General features: G+C 43.8%; 1 pseudogene; it reads left to right on the top strand.

Annotated features, from left to right (window-relative positions):
- The first annotated feature begins 324 nt into the window (after positions 1-324).
- On the top strand, positions 325-3889 carry LOC120844846 (annotated as a pseudogene).
- Positions 3890-20854: the final 16965 nt, after the last annotated feature.

The following is a 20854-nucleotide window of genomic DNA, read 5'->3' on the forward strand; positions in this document are numbered from 1 at the left end:
ATCTACTGGTCTGGAGTCGCAAACGATCTGGAAAAGCGTACCAAAGGCCTACAGGAATCTGTCAATTTTCGCCCGTTCTAAAGTATGTAACGTATTTTTGGCGGCTAAACTGTGGTACGTTCTACAGGTACTGCATTGTGCCCGGGCGGATATACAAAGCAACAACGCATAAAGTTGGTCGAGTTGGTTTGACATCATGAACGGGAATAGCGTGAAAATAAACGAGGGATGAGTAGAAGAGGTAACGACAGACACGGCGCTGCAAAATATACAAAGGTTGCTTGGGTGTTCGCCGTTTTTGTATGGAAATCTGTTTGGGAACCAATGCGTCGAGATAACTTGTTTCGCCGTGTGCGTGACAGAGGGATCGGACTTCCACATATGTTTGTTCGCCAATTGGTTTCCCGGTTTCTTTTTCTAAGAGTCCAAGAGCATCCCTTTCTTCGAGAAATAGAACAGAATAGACTGGCGAGCTCTCTTACTGACCATATTGTATCCACAAGTGGATACCAAGAAACTGTACAGGGGGGATACTTAAAAGAGGTGCTCGAGGCATCTCAGTTATTATCGGTAAGACTTACAAGAGACTACCTAACGAGTGTAAGGCGGAAACATTTGGTGAGAGATCTTTGAAGTGTCCTGTTTTCTCCACCAATTTACCGAACGGTGGCTGACAGTGGATCCAGTTGCAATGTCCTATGTCGAGTTAATAATTGGGGTTGTGTGGATATCTATACAGCCTGCAGTTGGTTAGCCATTTCAAAGTCACTCACTGTAGATGAGCAATTTATCCAGTGCAGTACAACCGCTAGCCTGGGGTCTTTAACGTGCACCACGCAGTACGTAGTGATACACGACCGCACGCCGGTTCAGTGCTCATCAAGATCGAAATGGGCAGGGGTGGGGATTGACTATGTCGAGTTAAAAAGATGTGCATCCCACCCGCAGCAAAGCTTTAATTTTAGACTACATTGTTTAGTTTTACCTACGAAATCATGGCTCAGAGAAAAAGGTTTATTCGTTCTAGGGTCAGAAAATTGTACGCTATGTAAACGCCAGAAACAGTCGAGCACGTTTTCATCCACAGCTGGGATGTTGTACTTTTCTGGGACGCTCTGCAACGCACTTTAAAAAAAGATATCAATATCACTTTGTTTACCTTTTGTTTTCTACCTGTGTCCTCTGGAGACGCCTTCCCTTATGACCTTGTAATGCTGCTTTAATTATACGGCATGTGGAGGTCTCCTATGGACATTAGAAACGAGAACTTACACCCTAAGACTCTAAGACTTCATTTCATTGAACTTGTTACGCGCATCAAAAGTGTTTATGAAACCCAGACTGTTGTACCTGACTGGGTACCTTTATTTAATACTCTCCAACATATAAAAAAATTGATGCAAATACAATGATGTTATAAAAGATTGAACTGAAAAAAGTATTCTGTATACTCATCGTACAACTTCCAGGCAATAAAGAAAGAAAAAAAAAAAAGAAGCAGGCTGGCGCAATGGAAGCGTGCTGGGTCCGTAACCCAGAGGTCCGTAAATCGAAATCATGCTCTGCTAAATTTTTTTTTTATTTTATTTTAACGGAAACATTGAGGAAGATTGTTTTTGTGTATTTGCTGGATCATCGCTGAGCTGGACTGTGAAAAGTGTGCGACACATCGTCGTACGTGGAACGGGCATAGATAAAATTTAAATAATACGCTGTGCTTATTGTTCGTCGCCCTTGTGCCACGATGGCATTAAAATAGGGAGATAAAAGAACAGATAAATAAGCATGCAAATGAACGGTCAAACTCACAACGTAAAAAATAGACAAGCAAGCGATCAAAAAAGGGAAAGGCAAACAAACTAGATTAAAAGACACATAAATACGCCAGCGAACGGAAGAAAAAAATATGGAGTCATATGTGAATCAACGGGCGGCGGAGAAAAGCTCACCGGAGAATAGCTCACTTGAGAACCGGCAGATGCGGAGAAAAGCACACTTACCCTTTAGCAAATGAAAAAAAAAAAAAAGCTTACCGAATTTTTATTCTTTTTTTTTCTTTTTAGCTGAGCGAATTGTGCGTCACGCGTGCCAATTTAACACAATTAAAATTCGTCACTACATTAAAATAATTGTTATCGTTTTTGTAATATTCTTGAAGTTCATTGGGCATATTTACTAAATCTTCAGAAATAATTAATCACCCATTCTGTATATTAATGACGCCGTAAGCATATAATCAGGACATAGGACACCCATAAAAAAAGACAACAATGTATTGACAGTTTGACAGTGCGCCGTCGGGAGCTGTCAGATAGGAATCCCGGAGAAAAGCTCACCGGAGAAAAGCTCACCGGAGATAAGCTCACTGGAGAAAAGCTCACCGGAGAAAAGCTCACCGCAAAACCGGCGGATGCGGAGAAAAGCTCACCGATCTTTTTCTTCTTTTTACATGAAGGCTGTTGAATCATGCGTAACATATATCAATTTATTAACATCAAAATTTGTCAGCTTTGTAAAAAAGGCAATGTAATTTTTTGTATTATTTGTTTAGCTTATTGGGTATATGGCCCCCAAATTAATAACTGCGGGCGAGTGTTTTCTGTGGCTTACTCTCTGTAGAGAGTAAGCCACAGAGAGTACGCCAACGTGTGAACAGCGATCTAACGACACTCGCCTTTACCGTCTTCGAGTGGCAGCTCTTCTTCGGGAGTACTGGTTTCGGGGCATCTTTTCCATACTCCCAGCATAGGGTTTCACCCACATGAAGTTTTAGATCCAAAAACTGTAACCTATTATTCGTTGGTTTTTCCACTGTGAACTTCAGTTCAGGAGCTGATGACACTATTAGTGACTCTAGCTTCTCCGCAATTCCACTCTAAAAGGTGCATACCACAATGTCGTCGACATATCTCCTGACTATACAGCTACCCGACGGCATTTTTCCTAGCCCTCCTACCACTGCAGAACTGAACTCACTTGATTCTGCAGTGGTAGAAGGACTAGGAAAGATGCCAAGAAACTTTAGTTACGCAGACGGACCGTCGCTTGCCGCAAGCGACGGTCCGCAAGACAAGCCACGCAAGGCTGACCAGAAGTGGAAGGGAGAACTCTCCAAAATAGGACGCTTTAGTCCTATGCCCCGCATTCCCCCGGACGACCGGCGGCGCCCAGACCCCTCATAGGCGACAACCGGAGGAAGCACTCCGGGAAGGCCAAGTCTCGCTCGCAACGCGGTGAACGTGACTTCATTGTACTTTCTGGTTCTATTTCATGTTCTAAACAATGAAGCAAGCTAAAGTTGCAACGTTCAACTCGGTTAGCTTAATTTCGAGAATAAGGAAACAGTGGCTGTTAAATTTGCTTCTGAAAGAGAACGCTGACATAGTTTGCTTGCAGGAGACCAAACTTTCTTCCGATGCCCATGTAGATGACATGACGCTTTTCTTTGATAGACACTTCTTTTCTTATCACGCGAGGGCGGTTGGGCACAGCGGCGGTAGCACTATCATGATACGTAAAGACAGAGGCTTCATAGTGTACCCCGAGTGGGAATCTGACAAGAACGGGCGGGTTTGCTCGGTGGAAGTTATCTGGCGGCATGAGTCGTTAAAAGTGATATCAGTATACGCCCCCAACGAAGCGTCGGATCGAAAATTTTTTTTCGACAATCTCCGGCAATATTTGGACACGCCGGTCAAAACAATTGTTGCGGGGGACTTTAACTGCGTTTTAAATGCACAGGATTGTTCGCGCGGCTTACAATCAGACTCAAGCCTTGCGGAACTCAGGAAATTATTACGCGACTTTGATCTCGTTGATGCAACCGACGGGTGTAAAGGCCCTCTTCCTGGATACACGCACTGGCAAGGCGATTGTCACGCACGACTAGACCGGGTATATATGTCCAGTGAGCTTACAAGTTCGGTCACTGCATACAAGGTGTCCCCAGTAGCCTTTTCTGACCACGCAATGGTCACGATGCGAATAGGAAAAGCGGACCGGCGAACGAGAAAGCCGCTCTGGTGGAGCTCTTGGAAACTTAACGAAAGTCTTCTTGACGACGAGAATCTGTCCTCTCAGATAAGAAATATTTTATCAGAAGCAACTGCGGAAAGGAAAGTTGACGCGGTAGTGTGGGAAGAGGTCAAGGAAAGAATTAAACTGCTCTGTCTCGAACACGGACAAACACAGGCAAAAAAAGGGCGCGAAACAAAGTATGTGCTAGTACAAGCCCTTGAAATGCTAATTGCTGAAGAAAACAAAACCCCTGGAGTCTTCAGGGAAGATATACGTGATTGCAAAGAGCGTTTGCTTCACCTAATGGAAAGCGAATACAAAGGCGCAATGATCAGATGCCGACTCCGAGCACAAGAAAGGGAGGAAGATCCTTGCAAAATTTTCAAAACCATAGAAAGAACGCGAGCGCAGCGTAGCAGGATAGACGCACTCAGTGTCGACGACAAAGTGCTAACAGAACAAGAAGACATTGAGAAGGAACTCGTAAGAGTTTTCCAACAACTATTTACTAGGAAAGACGAGGCGGCAGACATCCCGCTGGATGAGTGGTTCAAAGAGCTCCCAAAGATCCCCTCAAGTGTAAGGAAACGCATGAACAAAAAGATCACGAAAGCTGAAATCGAGAGGGCTATAAAAGAGCTACCAACGCGAAAATCCCCCGGGGTGGATGGTCTAGGCTCAGCCTTCTATAAAAAGTTCGCTGATATTTTAGCTCCAATGCTATGTGACGTGTTTGCTGACATCCTTCAAAGAAATTTACTTCCACCTTCTATGCGACAGGCACTAACGGTCCTTATTAAAAAGAAAAACACAAACTCCGACTCTCTCACATCGAGCAATTTAAGGCCAATCAGTCTCCTCACCACTGATTACAAACTACTGGCGAGAATACTAGCAAAACGCTTGGAGATGGGTCTTAAGTTTGTTGTAGGTGACCACCAGGCCTATGGCTTTAAAGGGAGGTCCATCACCTCCAACGTTCACACTATGCGTATACTTACCGAAACCGCTGAAGCGACAGGCTTATCCGCAGCAGTGCTACAAATTGATTTAAGTAAAGCCTTCGACAGGGTTTCGCATTCTTTTCTGTTCAGTGTACTCGAGGCCTCTGGTGTCGGGAGAACTATAGCCAAATATATTAAGCTGTGCTATAAAGATATATCCACGCGATTATTGATCAATGGAATAGTAACTGAAAAGATAGCAGTGCAAGCCTCTGTTAGACAAGGCTGCCCGCTCTCGCCAATACTTTTCTCACTTTATCTTGAGCCTGTGTGTAGAAAGATTACTAACGATAATAGAATTCAGGGAGTCTCCCTTGCCAGAAATGCAACGAAAATATTAGCATACGCAGATGACGTTACTGTTGTTGCTGCATCTAGACATGAGGTTGTCCTCGCCGTACAACACCTCCTTGATTTTTGTGAAGTGTCTGGGGCTGAAATGAATCACGAGAAATCTACAGGCGCGTGGCTAGGAAATTTTGATGTAAAGCCAGAGCGTTTTATAAATATTACCTGGAGCTCAAGTATCCAAAACTACCTTGGTGTTAGTCTAGAACCTCACTGCTTAAGTACTGGCAAGGGAGGAATTCATCTCAACAGTTTGAGGGCCAAAGTGCTGGACTGGCGCGGCCGAAACCTTTCTATGCTAAACCGTGCCTTTGTTTGCAACTCCGTTTTTTTCCCTACCGTATGGTATGCGGCTCAGGTTGTGCCGTGTCATGCAAGCGAAGTCCATAAGATGCATCGCTTTTGTGCTACCTTCGTCTGGAATTCTAGTTTTGAACGCATGAGACGCGCAAACATTTTTATCAGTCAAGCCAAAGGAGGTTTCGGAGTCGTGAATCTTGAGATCAAGCTAAAAGTTCAAAGGTTTTTATTTTTTCGTGACCAGCGTAACTCGGTCATAGTAAGATCATTCGTAAAACTTGGCGGACGTTTTTTAGCCCCCTGGCTTGTTGTAACCCTGGAAGGAGCGACGTCAAGTGCAGTACTGAGGTTCTATAAAGAAATCGCTGATGCCATTAAATTTTTTGAAGCGCGCTTCTCTCGGCAATACCTGAGCAAAGTGAAAAGAAAAGCGCTATATTGGGACACCATAGACACTGTCTTTCCACCGCCACTTTATCGCTCCTTCCAAGGGACCAGTGAGAAATCCACAGTTTTTAAGCGCCTCCGAAATTATCCCGTCCGAAAAGCTGCAATGGACTTCTTTATTTGCTTTCACACCGAAGTACTGCCAGTGAAGACGTGGCAGGAGAAAAAAGGATTTTTTGTTCCGTGGAATTTGAACTGCGCACTGTGTCCAACGCCAGAGACTCTGCAGCATGTCTTCATCTCCTGCCCAAATGCAGAACTGTTCTGGGCGGACTTACGCTCTAAACTGCAAGTTGATTTGTACATGGACTGGCACAGTGCAAAATACCTCGAATTCGGCACTGGCCCCGACAGTAAATGTTATGAAGTACTTGCTTTGCTCGGGTTGCATGCAATATGGAAATCCCGCACAGATCACCTCTTGATTCTTGAAGGGGGCAAGCCGGCGTGGCGCCACTTTGAAGAAAGCTTCATGAGTACGACCAGCCTCGTTGAGGCAGCGAAAAGCTGTGAATTAGATGGATGGTCTGATTTGGCAGCGCGTCTCAAAGCGCCAAGGTCACTTCGAAGCCAGAGGTGATGGGTGCTGTTTTGTCAAACTGGAACGCTGAGCGCTCCCTACGTCAATATGTGTTTTTAACCATGTACATAGTGCCCATTTTATGTAAATAAAAAAAAAAAAAAAAAAGGCGCAGTGGAAGCGTGCTGGGCCCATAACCCAGAGGTCCGTGGATCGAAACCACGCTCTGCCACATTTTTTATTGTGTTCTTTTTTTTTTTTTTTTTTTCAAAGGAAGCATTGAGGGACATTGATTTTGTGCATTTGCCGCATCGCTAAGCTGGACTGTTGAAAGTGTGCGTCACATCGTCAGACCGAGATCATGAATGGATAAAATTTAAAGAATACGATGTGTTTATTGTTCGTCGCCCTTGCGTTAGTAGGGTATTAAAAAAAAGGAACAGATAGATAAACACGCAAATAAACTCACAATTCAAAAAATTGACAAGCAAGACATCAAAGAAAGAGAAAGGCGAACAAACTAGATTAAAAGACACAAATACGACAGCGAGCAGAAAACAAAAATAGGAGTCATATGTGATTCAACAGTCTAGTCCAAAAAAAATAGCTGCAACAACTTATCGGACCCTAGTGTATCCTTATGTATCTCGCAGTAAGCCTGTGATGACCTTATGATAACCAAGTGATGACGCGCAACGCTTCTTCCGCAGCGGTCGGCACCATACGTGGAGATGCCATCGCCAATGTCTGTTCGGAGAGTGGCAGAGACAGACCTAACAGACGCGGCGCGAGACTCAGGTTGCGTGATGCGACGTCACCACCACCACTGCAGCCATCTAGTGGGCGCTGCGCGAGACTCATATGCATACGTGGCTGTCCTCAACACGTACGGTTTATCAGGCTGCGCGTTGACGCTGCTGGCATGGTTTTGTGACGGCGCGCTCGTTACACAATTAGGGGAAGCCAGGATCGAACGCTAAAGTCGGGGTCACACTGCTCATATATCATGCCAAAGGAGAGTCTGGACACACGAGTCACCGCAACATCCGTGGTTCGAATGCCGCATGCCAAGTTTCTCCTTGAACTCAATGGCATGCGGCATTTGAAGCACGTATCTCGCAGTGACTCTCGTTCGAATCTGCATGCACACTGTCCTTTGTATAATGTATGTAAGTAGTGTGACCCCGGCTTAAGAAAGCCGCGGCCGGTTTTGTTCTTCAAGCCTCTGGCGGAATCATGCGACGACGGACGCTTTCAAACTACATCATTTCGAGTGAAGGGAAGAGTCCATTACAACAATCGCGCTGTAAAATATACCTCTACAGTAACGTAGAATAACATACAAAAGGATGTACTGGGCATTAGAGAAAAATATACGACGCGGCAGAATACACTAACGTGGGCTGGAATAAATAAAAAAACGCAAAAAGAACAAAGCGTAGTTCTAAACACGACAAGTTTGATACAGGTATTGTAAACCCACAAGGCTGCACAGGAGCAAACATATGTCTCTTTTCTTTTTTAGCCCCTCTGTTTGGATTGTTTCATGGTGAAAAAAAAAACTAATTCGATTTGATGAATGTAAGAAACCCGAGGCAAAGTAGCGCCTGGAGCCATCATTAGTTCCGGGTAATCTCCCGGACAGCCATAGTAATTGGTTGCGTGCGTAGGTGTATACGTGTGTTTCTCGCTCAAGGAGCTTTGTTTCGCAGTCACCGGTGCGTTATACATTGCCTGCGATTTGCTCGAAACACACGCGTACAAAATTGGCCCACTCAATCTACGTCGCGTGCCGCGTGAACGACGCGTGCTTACTTAACGGTGACTCCCAGAGATACAGCGAGCCATTGTATGCTCTTGTGTTCAGCGTGCGTCTGCTATCACTTCTTCCGTCGTCTGGGACAGAAACTCCTTTTTCATATATTTCATTGTGTCTCTTTTTTACGTGTTAATGTTGTTTTCTTCTTTTTCTTTCTCTTTCTTTTTTTTTACGTTTTAGAAAGGGCACGGTTCGACGGGCTCACTCTGCATCTAGGTTGGGGATCGGACGACAAAAACGAAATACAGTTATTAAGAAATATAGCTCAATTAATTAAATTTGTCTTTTGGGGAATCGTATAAACTGATAGAGCCTCTAATAACGACTGCCTTCAAAACTGCAATTGTAACATGACTGTAGGGTTGTTAAATTAATCTATTTATTTATTTCTTCATGGCACCTCAAAGGCCCAATTAAGGGCATTACATGGAGGGGGGGGGGGGGGGGGGGGGGGGAGGTACATTCAAGGTAAGTATCAATCAGAAGAAAAGAATAGAAACAAAGTCAATAAAAATAAAAAAATAAAACACACACACACACACACACACACACACACACACATAAACACACGCACCGAAAAAAAAAAAAGAAATCTTGGATTACTGGAAAAGAAAGCAAATGCAAAGCGAAAGTATGTCGAAAAAAACGGTTGTGAAAATGAAGTTATAATGCTAGCATGCGCGACTAGAACCCAAAAAGCAATGGTTCAAACTAAATGATTACGAATGACGACAATACAAAAAATGCACTTTGACGCAAAAAAGACAGGGTAAAAAAGGCAACAGAACAACAAAACAGCAAAATTCAGGATGCAGTGGGGGATCATGGGGGGGAAAAAATTACTGGAGAGGGCATTGCGAAAATTTTTTTTTTATCAGATATGTTGACAATGATTCCGGGAAGACCGTTTCAGTTCTTGATTGCGTTAGGAAGTGCCGAGTTATTAAATGCGACTGTAGAACCAAAGATGCGTTTGAAGCTTTTGCTATTATTTTGACGATGAGATATTTTCTTGGGTGGTTCTAAATGTAATGAGCCTGGTTGCCCGGGATTAAAATGCAGCCAATGTAACAGACAATGTAGTGAGATCAGGCGGCGAGTTATGCGGGAATGAACAGAGTTATGCTGTTTAATGAGCGAGACGCTAGCAAATCGAGAATAAGATAATAATAATAATAATAATCTTTATTTCCATTTAAATAAATGGTGGATCGAAAGGGAAAAAGCTTCAACAAGAAGCTTGACTGGCCCTCAGCCCCATCGGCAGCCAGTGAACAAACAGTTTTCGTGCAGTAAAAAAAAAAAAAAAAAAAAAAATCATACAGAAAATTATACATTATCAAATGAGATAACAGAAACAAGACACAGAACACTTAAATATGTAAAAATATATTACGCAACTCTTTAGTAGATATGGTTTCTATATTTCCATTTTCCTTTTCAAAGTTGTTTAGAAGTTTTGGAATTAAACACCGAAGCACTTGCTGCCCATAATTTGACCTGCATGTGGGAACCTTCCAATATTCATTATGGCGGGTCAAGTAAACCGTATTATTTTTTTCTAATCTAACTATCTCGTTTAAAAGAACACTTTCCTTTTTAATTTTATTCTTAATGGTGAGTAAAAGTCTATATTCAGATAGCTTATGAATTTTTAATATTTGCAGATTTCTAAACATATTCTCAGTGTGAGAGTCATAAGGCGCGTTGAAGATGGCTCTTAACATTTTTTTTTTTTTTGAAGCAGATAAGTTTTGTTCAGGTTGGATGCCGTTGTTGTGCCCCAGACAAGGTTACAATAACTGAGGAGTGAGGAAAACAAAGCATTGCACATAATTAATTTCACGCGAACTGGTAGAAATTGGCTGTGGCGATACGTTAAACCAACAACACGTGACAATTTGGAAATCAAATAATTTACATGGCTATCCCATGACATATTTTCAGAAAAGAAGACACCTAGTGTTTTAAAATTTTCCACGATCTCTATTGGACTTGAGCTAAATACTATGATATGAACCGAACGGCACGGTTTTAGACAGCTTCTAGTTGATTGATTAGGTGCTTTTGATGGGGGTTCCAAAAAGGCAAGACGTATTCGAGTTTAGGGCGACCGTAAGTATTATAAGCTAGATGACGTAAATGGGCGGGTGCGGCCTTTAAGTTTCGTTTTAAGTAGCCAAGAGTGCGTGAGGAGTCAGCGGAAATTGTGTTAATACTGAGTGATCCAGGGGAGATTTGAGGTAAGATGTACACCGAGGTACTTGTAAGAAAGGACAGAGGGGAGGGAAACATTATGTAAGAAATATGTGAAGGACGAGACTGAACGCTTTCTAGTGAAAGAAAGCAGATTACATTAAGGGATGTTAAATTGCGTTTGCCATGTGGAACACCAGTCAAAAACTATATTAATATCATTCTGAAGGACATCATGGTCATTTGAATTGTTAATGTTTCTCTACAACACGCAGTCGTCAGCAAAAGGTCGTATGGTAGATGACACAGTGGTTGATTCGGTTAACCTGGCGATAATCGAATATTACATTGACCGCCTGCCAGTTTTGAAACCGATTTATCGTTTCAAGAAAGGAAGGACCCCATACTCACGTATCAATATGAGAAGCCATATTGATACGACATTATAAAAATAACAACATTTGTTACCGTATTGTACGAGAGGCCACATAAGTTCTTGTTCCATTTGAGATCTAATATAACGTATCATAAATTTGCCTTCGTATATATGATCTTATTTGTTATGAGAATATCCTATGTTCTAGTGTTCAATAACCCCGTATTAGTTTCTCGTAACCAAATGTATTTCCCCCTGGGGTTCGTGCTCCTTTGAGACGCCATGTTTTCAGTGTGCGCAATGTGCGTCTGTTCCAGCCTTCGCGTCGGGAATCGAGGGTGCTTTGTACAGATGGATTGACTGTCAACAAACAAAAGACCTCGCTGCAGTCGCCAAACGGAAATAAACTGCTTTGTTTGTGCAGCTACAAAAGTCAAACGCGAGTGAATAGCCAGCAATAAATAGATCTGTCTAAAAGCTACTCCCATGTACGGCTTATATTTCTTCTTATTTATGTTCTGTTTTCTCTGTTTCTACAGCCGAATTTCGTGAGAAAACCATCATAAAGTACGGCCGCGAAGGAGCGTCACGAGAGAGTGTCACGAATGACCGTCACGTCAACTTCCCCACTAGATTTGGCGGGTAAATTGACATCACGTGACGTGACGACGTCAAGCGACCCCAAGTCACGTGATGTTAATTTCTGCGAGGTGGTGGTTTGCGCTCAACGCAATCTCCCCGGTATTTGTCGGCATGATCAAATTGTATATCTGTTAAGTTCACTGCGTCATCTTCTAATCAAATAAATATTTTTCCGTATAAAAAAATATCTCAGTCTAGTCAGATAGCATACAAAAACCCAAAATCGTCACTAAAAAAAAAAAGAAAAAAATTCATACGGTGTGGAATTTGAACGTATGAAATAAAATTACTTTTTTTAAAACGTACCGTTCCTGCATAGCTGATGGAAGTCCTCAAATTGCAGAAATTAAGCACGATTTTATGAAGATCACCAATTAACCGGCTAAAATTGGAGAGCCCGAAACCTAAACCTGACCAAAAAAATCAATATTTAAAAATGCAATTAAATAATTTCAGTTAATGAACAAACTTGTCGTAATGACTATCATCCCATCGAACAACCACCCCGCGCAAAACACACATGGAAACAAGTATCATCTAACAGACAATTCTTTTTTTTTTTTTTTGAGAGTGCTAGTGAAACTAGCACTCTCAAAAAAAATTGTCGAGACCCATCTGGTCGCTTCCTATGATCCAGAAAAAAGGTCAAACAAATCAACATCTTGAAAACCTGAGGCCATGGATGAAATGTGCCGTCCCTCTTTTTATCCCTGGTCTCGGGTTTCTAAGATGTTGAAAGTACACCAGCGTGCCTGTATATTCTCCGTTATTTCAGCCAAACTATAATGGAGGCCATTGTTCATGGTTGCAGTTTTTTAAGGCATGGTTTCGCCTACCTCTGCCCTTTTCTAATGACCACGCAAGGCCTCGGGCCTTTTTTGACTTCGTATTTTTCTCATCCGCCGAGAACTTGCCAATCACGAAGCATTTTTCTAACAATAGCCGGGAAATGACCGATGAACCGTCTGTCTTTTGTGCTACTCAAGTACCCCTTATTATTTAGGTGCGTGTTATTAAAGAAGAGAACAGTATCGACCCGCGTCGAGGGTTCGCTTCCTCCGTTGTGAAAGAAGAAAGAGTAAAATCAAAAGAGGGGAAAACGCTGAACAAAATCAAAATGCAAAAGAAAAGATATTACGGTGACGAAACAGACACACTGGTCTCCGCCTCCCGACTCGTCGTATACGTACGGGACCTATTTAGGGCCAGTCGATAACTTCACTCGCGGTCGTACATTCGCCGACGGAAATGAAATCGGCGGCGAAGACATTGGCAAGTGGGGCGACGCGAGGACCCGAAGGTGACACACATCATGCAAGGACGGAAGGTGGTTGCTCGGCCGCCCAAACCAATCCGCTCACAATCAGGGAGGGACACGTTGAGAAAGTCGGGTGTGGGGATGATAGGGAAAGGGTGAAAAGAAAGGAAGAACGGGTCATAGATCGATGCAGGTCACTCCCCTTTCGAAACATACGTGCTACTGGCGACGCTGCCATGGGAAACGGGTGACCGGGTCACATGGTGGTCGGCCGACAACATCCCCGTGCGCGTTGCAGGTCGCAAAAGAAAAAAAAAAGAAATATTAAGGCTGCGGTCGTCTGCAGACGACATGTCTGTCGTCTGCAGACACGTTCAATGCATATATATGTGTGAAGCACGCCTGCTTCGAACGTGCTGGGGGCGTTGGTCACATATAATATAGGACAATTCGTCGTGGGACAATTTGTCGTAGACATTCGTCGTAGGACAGTTCGTCGGTGGGTCTACTGATCCAAAACCGGAAAGGGGGGTACAAGGAACATGTATGTGTACAAGATAAAGTTTCAAATACCTGTTTGTTCTACTCCTACTTCTTGGTTTCAGAGAAATCAGTCGCGTTTGTTTTATGGATTCCGTGTTGAGCCTTGTTTAGGAAGTTCACGATGCTTTGTTGCATTGAAAAGCGTTGAAAACTCTCTGTTAAAAGCATCTTTTTTTTCTTTTTTTTTACACGGTCAGAATTTTCTTTTATATCCAAGGACTTTCTGGGGTGGATTTGAATGCATTGATTCGGTGGTAACTTTAATCGCTATAGTTTTTTTTTTCTTATTTTTGCTTGGAAATCTGGGGATAAATTTTTCAAGGTTTAGAAGTTAGCGTTCTCAAGAAGTGTTTGCTATCTACACGTAGTTTGTTCCGAAGGCCGACTGCTATAAAATTGCTCTGCTAACCGCGGATCTCCGTAGTCGCAATGGAAATCATCAGGACGGAAAGAAGCGGAGAGAAGCTTATTTAAAAAGGGTTTTCCTCTACGGTTAACCGAAAAATTGAGCAAAGTGTCTACTGGATATGTCGAAGAAGAAAGACGTGCAAAGCCAAAATTACAACTTATTTATTCGAGCTTCGCGCGGTTAAGGCCACGAATACCCACAATCACGCTCAATGCCCAACTGAGATCGACTGTCTCAAGATTTCTCCCCAACTGAAGGTGGGCGCAGGTTAGAAGGTATAGTATTATTTTACAATTTCCAACAACAGCGTCTATAGTGAAAGTAGAGCATTCCAACCAGCCCTTTTACATAGATATGGTACCGCCGTTCTCGGTTTCCATTTTTTCAAAATTCTGCGTGCTTTTTTCGGTGTTTATTTTAAGATTCAATTTTCATTTTTTTTTCGGTGTATATTTATTTTCACAAAAGATTACCGTTTTTTTTTTTTCGGTTGATATGAAAGAAACATTATCGGACACCGGATCAGATGATCCTTGTACGTCTGATATTTGTGATCCCTCTAGTAATAACGGCACAGATACATTGAAAAAGAAACAACATAGACACTTCATTTGGCAAATCTGAGCAACTGTAAAAAAAAAAAACAGAAAGACACAGAAGTACAAACAAGTTAGCGCCCAAAAAACATGTAAAGTTCACCTTCTGTACATCAGGATTACGTGATCTTATTATAGTAAACACATATGTGCTTTCCCAGGTTCTCCTCGTTGATCCATGTTCATTATTTTCTGTTAATGACCCTGGGCTTCGAGAATGCCCTCTCAACGTTTACACTGGACACTGGCAGGCTGAGGGGATGAAGCGCTGCCTGATCCAAAATCGGTCAATCCACCAAATGTGACTACCAAAAGAGACACGGTGCGAAGTTTTGAAGCACAACCTATTTCGTGTTCTCACTAAACTCTGGCTGCAGATCTTGCATGAAGCTAAAAACCTTATACTAGCCCACACCCGAACTATATTTTTTTAGGACCAGGAACTTGACACACTAAGCTCGATCACAGAAAGAACACAGATGTCACGCGAAGGACAACCCAAGACCTCTTTTGTTGCATGTTGAACCTTGGAAGAGGGCAATTACGAAGCCGTCACACCTCTGTCAGCACCGAAATCCTAAGGTGCAGATCCATACATCGAACCCAAACTTCCGCATGCGTAAAGGGTCCACTCAACAACAGCCTCCTCTATACTCACAAAGCCTGGCAGTTCAACGACGAAGCCATAGAGTGCCCGGTCGCAGATTTGGAGCGCGAGGATCCGATAGCACAGAGCATCAAAGGACCAAGGGCCACGTGACTGGCGCCCCACTGCGGCGTCTCGCCGCAGTGGGGCGCCAGTCACGTGGAGATCTCCTCTCATCCGTTGTCTGCCACTCCACCTTTTCCATTTCGGCGGCCGGTTCTCGTGGCGATCTGCCAGGCTTTGTCAGTATAGAGGAGGCCATCAGTCAACAAATCTGGGACGCCAAAAGCTTCGATGGACACGAGATCAGAGCGCGTGGGGACGTTAGGAGACGGTGGGTAGACGCAAAGCCTTTGTAGGCTACTCGGTTCGAATGCTTTCGAACGCGAACGCCGAACACCAGCGTTCGCCGTTCGAACGCATTCGAAGACTGAGTAAAGACAAAGGCACCCGCGAATCATTCCAACCGGAGCTCGTTTTTTGACGTCTCCGCCCGTCTCATCTCCCCCTCTTTCTCAGTTGCTACCCGCATTGTTTACATAAAGCTAGCCTGGGTTTAGAAAAAAAGGAGACGCCGACGAGCGCGTCACTTCCGGCTCCTACCAGCTGCGACCTCGACATCCATTCAACCAGGTGTGTCCGAGCGTCCCTCCTCCCGACACCCGTGTGTCAGGCTGCACCATTGATCTGTCTCCTCTCCCTCCTTTCTATTATTAGTGTTATTGCGTCGGCACGCCGCCGCTATAAAGGCCCGGGTGCGGGCCACGGCGACGTTGCATGGGCTCTGCATGTTTCCGCGTGCCGGAGGCGTGTGTCCAGGCCTTTCAGGATTCCCAGCATTGGTAAGTGACTATACGACTAGGTTCAGGTAAAAGTGGTTCAGGTAAAAGTACAAAGCAATTTTAGTGTTCCTTTTATTTTTTATTTTTTTTTGTGGTGAACGAGTGTTGTTGTTGTTGGTGTTGGTGGTGTTGTTCTGTTGTTGTTTTTTTATTAAGAAAATGTTTTCACGGTTTTTTTTTTTCCTTGGTTTGTTTGCAAAACAAGCAGATACATTTATACTAAAAAGAAAATCTGAGACGAAGAAAAACCGAAAAGAGGACGAACACAACGAAGTCTCAAACATTTGATACTTTGCTCTGTTTGTGCACTTGTTTTATTTCTCCTTGTCCCGGGATTTTTATTAAAAATGTGTTTTTAGTATGATTGCCCATGAGCTCGCTTGCTCATTGAGTCTCATTTCACGAGCATGTGGTTCAAAGAAAGAAAAACAGGAGAAACGAAATCTGTTCATCTTTGCCTTCTTTACCTAAATATCATAAATATACATCGCCGCTGTTACGCCGCAGGTTACAAATTGCCGTGGAATCTTCTTTACCGCAGTTACGAATCCGAGCCAGTCCTTGTTCCTATGCGGAGCTAAAGTTCGTCTGCTTCTTCTGCAGGGGTTGTGGTGACGCCAGAACGCCGAGCTCCAATGGGTTCTGAACGAAGGATAGTGGGTAGACCTCAAAGCAAGCTGCCTCGCGGTCTACCCACTGTCCTTCAACCAGAGCCAATCAGAGCTCGGCGTTCTGACGTCACCACAACCCCTGCAGAAGAAGCAGACGAACTTGCGCTCCGCGTAGCCTTGGCACGTGAAACTGTACCAAAAATCGATTGCGTCCCCAAGGAAGGTTTCAAACGCGTACTCGCCGCCACAGGTGTCAGGGGCAGCTTTCAATCTCGCGCGACAATGTTGGGGGACTCGTCGCCCCCGGTATCTTGACCAGCCCTTTGTCTTTTGTTTCTGATAGTGTAAAGTGTCACTCGGGCACAGATAATTGCGTCAAACACTTTTTTAAAAGCTACACTAACACCGCTCGCACATCGTATACAGAAGACAGCGCGTTCGGTGCAGACATGGTGACAGAATTACCTGCATATACACGCTGCAAGCGTGTTCAAACATGTCTGCAGGCGGTATTTCTATGACATGTGACAGGACCATCAAACATAAAAGAAACACACCTCAGGCGCCGTCTACTTTCCCGCAAAGCACTCGGGAGAGTCAATCGCTGCAATCTACGGAAAGAACATGAGAAAGGACAAGGCTGAAAATATATTTAGATCCAATATATATATATATATATATATATATATATATATATATAGGGTGGTCCAAGTCACCGGGCTCGATCTAAAATTGACCGCAAAAATCGACGCCTGCGCGTAGCAATCTAAACTTTTCGTCAAAGGTGTATATTTCACAGGCCAGTTTTTTCTTGTAAAATTACAGAGCGTAGTTCTCTTTCTGTAAACACTAAGGCCAAGAAGCTTGCTAGGGTCTACGGTGGGCAGTGACGCAGACGACAGGAGTTCAGTAACGGGGTGTGTTTGGCGTTCGTATTGATAGATGGCGTCGGGAGCAGCGTCCGAAGGTGCAGCCGACCTGCGAAAGAAAGCAGACGACACGCAGATGAAATCCTTTGGCAGCAAAAGCGCCGCCGTTATGCAGACGTGTTTTTTTACTTTAAGTTTTGCTTTTATTTACCGCATTTATTTTTTAACCGAAGGTACATTTCAAAAGATTATGTTCATTTTAATAAACCGCGGTGGTCGTGATAAGGAGGTAGCGCCATCTATCAATACGAACACCAAACACACCCCGCTACTGTACCCCTGTCGTCTGTATCGCTGCCCGCCGTAGACCCTGGCAAGTTTCTTGGCCTTATTTTTTACAGAAAGAGGCCTACACTTTGTAATTTTAGAAGAAAAAAACGACCTGTGAAATACACCTTTGACGAAAAGTTGAGATTGCTACGTGCAGGCGTCGATTTCCACGGTCAATTTTAGATCGAGCCTGGTGACTTGGACCGCCCTTATATACAGGGTGCGGCCGTAAAAACTTCAAATTTGGCACGCCTAGCAAAAATCGAATTTCAAACGTACATACTTGAAATTTGGCACACTACCATCGTTTATTCAAAAGTTGTTTGCCTATTTTTTTAGACGCCAACTCGGGAGTAGCGAATTATTAGAAGCGTAACAAAAATGGTAGACGAGCATTTCCTAAGGCCTATCAACCCGTTAGCCGTCTGCAATCTGGTTCGCGACGCTGCTCCCAGGTGTCGCACTCAACGCAAAAGCGCCTTCAGTGCAACAGAATGGAGGGAACGAGGAAGTGAGGTGGAAAGGGAGCATTTATTAAGAAGGATATGAACTTTCAAAGGATCAGAAAGGAGTGCGCCGAACATTTGTGATTGAAAGGAAAAGTCGCTGGGGAATCAACAGTCCTTGGAGTTGTTTACTTATGGACAGGGACAGGTGCTAAAGAGAACAGAAAAATGATTGATTGCATATCAAGAGACATTGGTGAGCTAGGGGACGGCTCTGAAATAATTATTATGGGAGACATGAATGCTCATATTGAGAGTCTGGATGGGTATACGGACTCAACTGGAAGCATATTACTAGAACTGGTGGAAAAACATGGCTTAGCTTTATGTAATACCAGTCAGAAGTGTGACGGGTACATAACGTTGGAAACTGGCAATCTACATTCAACTATAGATTACGTACTCATGTCACACAAAATATATGGTAAGTTACAAGTAATGAAAATAGATGAAGAAGGTTCCAGAAGTCTTGGTAGTGATCACAAACGTATTAAGCTGAATTTTGCCAGAGAAGTAAATGCTGAAACTAGACAACATAATTCAAAGCAAACTTTCTGCAGCGACAAAGAGTTGGAAATAGTTACTGAAAGAATAGAGGAAGCAGTTTCAGGGCAACGGTATACAGATTGAACCTATGAGAGCCTAACTAGGCTTTTGCTCAACTAGACAAAGTGCAGACTAACGAAAGGGGAAGCAAGGACATAGACCAAAAAGCTGGTGGGACAAAGAAGTGAAGCAAGCGATACAAAAACGTCAGGAAGCCTCTAGAGAACACAGGTATTCCAAGCGTAGTGGGGAGTCAGAAACGGAAGTAAAAAGAAAATGGGACAATTTCATAACATGTCGCCGAGAGGCATCCAGTTTGATCAATGTGAAAATTCAGAGCAAGGGTGAGGAATGGATGAGTAATGTAAGTAAGATAGAAACACAGCCAAGAAGTTTTGGGAGCACTTGAACTCACTCGGTGGAACGACGCAAGCTAGACAGAGGTTCATACTCTCGCATCAGGGAGATCAATTAGAGAGAGATGATGCAATACGATATATTGGAGCAGTGATGGAGGAGAAATTTCGGGAACGGGTACATGCGGAAGATAGGAGAACCGAAGGAAGTAGCAGTCAAGCTTGTGACATCGCGGATTTTGGACAAAGAGAATGGGAAAAGGCGGAGCGAAGAGTCCCTATAGTGGCACGTCGACAGGCACAGATGGTATCCCAATCAAGCTGGTGAAGAATTGGGGTCCTAAATCTAAGGCAAAACTAAGGGAGGTAGTGTGCACTGTGATAACAAAAGGAAATATTCCAGATGAATGGAGGCTTAGTAGGATGAGTTTGATATATAAGGGAAACGGAGATAAGTCTGATATTAGGAATTATCGTCCCATAACCGTGACAACAGTTATTTACAGGTTGGTAATGCAGATTATAAAGAACAAACTGGAGGAATGGGTAGATTGCGAGGGCACACTGGGCGAGTTACAGAACGGGTTTCGGAAACAAAGAAGGTTGGAGGACAATTTATTTTCTCTAACACAGTGTATAGAAATAGCCCAAAAAGAAAACAGACAGCTCTGGCTTGCATTTCTGGATATCAAGGGTGCCTATGACAATGTGAACCAAAGGAACCTATGGGACATAGGTAGTGGAGAGCTTAAACCTAGATGAAGGACTAACAGCAATCTTAAGGAACATTTACAAAGATAATAAGGTGATTATAACATGGGTAGGAAAGGTGACGGGGAAAATAGAGATAAGACGAGGCCTTAGGCAGGGGTGCCCGTTATCGCCTTTGCCGTTTATGTTGTATCTGAGAGGATTGGAGGATAGACTAGAGAAGAGTGGGCTTGGATTCGACCTTTCATACAGTAAGCTAGGCCACAGATATATACTGCTCATACATCATACAAAGGACACGATGCTCCGGAGTTAACAAAGGTAACTGCAGACAAACTTCATGAGCATGTTCGAAGCAATACATTTGTTATGCCTCAAACATGTCTGCAAGAAGTTAAGGCTTGTTCGCATAACCCAGTTTAATTACGTTGCGTGACGTGACGAAAGCTTTCGTCTGCTTACGCCACAAGTCACCGGAGTCTCATAGGGCGCGGCTACCAGTTCAAGGAGATAGCCGGGCGCGCGACGTTCCACACACGAATGTTTCGGTGACTTACATTATAAAGTTATATGTGTAAGAAAATGAGGCTGTATGGACCAGGCCTTATCGTCTAACCAATGTGATCTTCATGCTAGACACATCTTAGACAGCGTCAGCAGACTGTCTTTTGTATGATGCATTAGCAATGCGACCGCGGCTTTGGAGAAAGTATCAAACGGAGCAAGGTCGAGGCGGGTGTTGCTCGATCCACTCGATGCAACGTCGGCACGATTGAAAGGCGCGAGCGACCGTGCTGCGGTGCTTCGTCGGCGCCGTTGCCACCGCTGCTCGCCTCGCTCGTCTTCGTCTTCATTGTGACATTACTCCCACTGTTGTTCGAGAGGCCGGTCCAACTGTTCCATGCTAGCGAGGTCTGAAATGCCAGCGAACCTTCCAATGTGGTAAGGCTTCATTCGTGCGG

The sequence above is a fragment of the Ixodes scapularis genome, unplaced genomic scaffold (genome assembly GCF_016920785.2).
Source record: "Ixodes scapularis isolate PalLabHiFi unplaced genomic scaffold, ASM1692078v2 PGA_scaffold12__126_contigs__length_90152505, whole genome shotgun sequence".
Taxonomy (NCBI): Eukaryota; Metazoa; Arthropoda; class Arachnida; order Ixodida; family Ixodidae; genus Ixodes; species Ixodes scapularis.